Source organism: Penaeus vannamei, chromosome 24, assembly GCF_042767895.1.
Source record: "Penaeus vannamei isolate JL-2024 chromosome 24, ASM4276789v1, whole genome shotgun sequence".
Lineage (NCBI taxonomy): Eukaryota > Metazoa > Arthropoda > Malacostraca > Decapoda > Penaeidae > Penaeus > Penaeus vannamei.
The window spans coordinates 19,590,761-19,593,260 of record NC_091572.1 but is presented as its reverse complement, the minus strand read 5'-3'; positions in this window follow the sequence as shown (position 1 = coordinate 19,593,260).

The following is a 2,500-nucleotide window of genomic DNA, read 5'->3' as shown; positions in this document are numbered from 1 at the left end:
ATTATCATTATCATCATTATTATCATCATAACATAAAAACCATTCTTTATTCTGAGTATTATTATTATCAGTATCATAGTTATTATTATCATTATCATTAGTATTATTTGTTATCAATATTATCATTATCAGGTTTTATTATTCATTATTCTTGTTGTTGTTTCTAGCTTTATCATTTATTGTTATCTTATTATTATCATTATTTCTATCACAGTCATCATAAACATGATTTTCATCATCATCGCAAATTTACATAATGATCATCATTATCATTGCCACTATGAACATTATCAACATTATGTATCAACATTAAATTAATGTTTTTGCAATTCGTTCTTCTTCTACATAATACAGTCTGAATATAATATACATATATTATCAATTGTATGCTTTTATTACTGAATATTAGAAGGAAGTTGATCTAATTATGTTCGTATTTGTAAAAGAGAAAGGGAACAGTATTTATAAATAAATTAACTGGCTTTTTGGGGATTGTCAGACCTACTAAAAACAATTTGTTGTTGTAAAAATATAATGTGAATAATGTCCTCTGCAATAATTTGTATTCTTCAATATTCTATGAGAGAATAGAACTAATTATGGAATTATGCATTAAATTGGCCATTCATTTCCTTTTCAAGATTTCGAGAATTTAAGAATTGCTTAAATCATGTCTATGCATTATGTCAACTCATGAATAACTAAACAAATAGATAAGTAAATAGATGAATATTTTCAAACGAGATCCAGAACTCCGCAACAGAAAACGGGAATTTCCACGAGTCTGCAACACAGCTCCCGGCAGGCACAATTTCGCGTAATTTTCAGCACGGGAAACGTTGCCTGGCTGTTGCACAATTATTGCAATTTGCACCGGACCTTAAACATCTTGTAAATTATTCAAGGTCGGAAATAATTACGTGGTGAATAATGACACTGGGTTTATCGCGTTTCATTCGCCCGGCCCAATCTATTTGGCCGTTGGTACTGGCTGGCGGGATAGGTGGGGGTGGGGAGGGGTGGGTGGGGGGAGAGGGACAGGTGGGGTGGGATGGGAGTGTAGGTGTCCTTAATGCTCTCTCTATCTCTTTTTCTGTCTGTCTGTCTGTCCGTCTTTCTCTCTCTCTCTTCATTTTTCTTCCTCTCCTACTGTCTCTTATTCCCTTTATTCCCACCACTTTACACAAAATTTACATGGACAACGTGGATCTAAGACTTTTTTTCCCTACATGTATATACGTATCTAATTATGTCTGTCTGAGTATATGCATTTTATGTAAGGAATTGCTTGAGTACTGGGTGTGTGTGTCTGAGTGTATGTACATATGTGTATGTATGTGAAGGTGTGTGAGTGTATGTACGTATGCGTATGCATATGTATATGTGCATGTCTGTGTGTATATGTTTGCGTGTGTGTGCGTGTCTGTGTGTGTGTTTGTGTCCGTGTCTGTGTGTGTGTTTGTGTGCGTGTCTGTGTGTGTGTTTGTGTGCGTGTCTGTGTGTGTGTTTGTGTGCGTGTCTGTGTGTGTGTGTGTGTGCTCCCGTGGGTCTGTGCATATGTATGAGTATACTCGTTCGTCCCTCTTCACCTGCCTGTCCGAGCACTTCGACAAGCCTCGCTCACGCAGCAGCGCAGTGACGTCAGAGGCGCGAAGGTGAGACTTTCCCGCACATGAAAATGTTTCGCCATAAACGGCCGTCTTCCCCGCGGCGGAACCTGGCCAGCTGGCCTCTTAGACTTTCTTCGGGAAACCTTGTGGCTTTTTCCCTCCTTGATGCCGTTTTTTTTTCTCTCTCCTTCTCTTTCTCTCTATTTCTCTCTCTCTCTCTCTCTCTCTCTTTCTCTCTCTCTCTCTCTCTCTCTCTCTCTCTCTCTCTCTCTCTCTCTCTCTCTCTCTCTCTCTCTCTCACTCTCTCTCTCTCTCTCTCTCTCTCTCTCTCTCTCTCTCTCTCTCTCTCTCTCTCTCTCTCTCTCTCTCTCTCTCTCTCCCTCCCTCCCTCCCTCCCTCCCTCCCTCCCTCTCTCTCTTTCTTTCTTCTTCTTCTTTTCGAGATCGAAGTACGCCTCGGAGCAGACCGGCATAAAACGCTGAAAAGTTTGGAGGCTAAAACGCGAATATTATTACATGTCAAGATTAAGAAGGAGGAGGAGGAAGGGGGGGGGGGGAGGGGTAATCATATCATCTAAACAAGCAATCATCTGGAAGAGGGGGATATTAAGATAATGCAACCAAGATAGGAATATAGGAAGAGCTGATTACAGTCGGATAAGAACGGATAAAATTTCTTTTCCCAGACCTCCCAAAATCTGTACTGCATTTCCATATACATCCAATAACCAATAATTTATAGGTTATTCATTGATTATTCTAGTGTCTCCAAACATTTTTTTGTCTATTTTATAACATGCGCCTATAACATTTCGTCCAAAAACCTGTGCTTTATACTTTCTAATTCATACCTATATCGGGACTCCTAAAAACCTATCTTTATATTCTTAT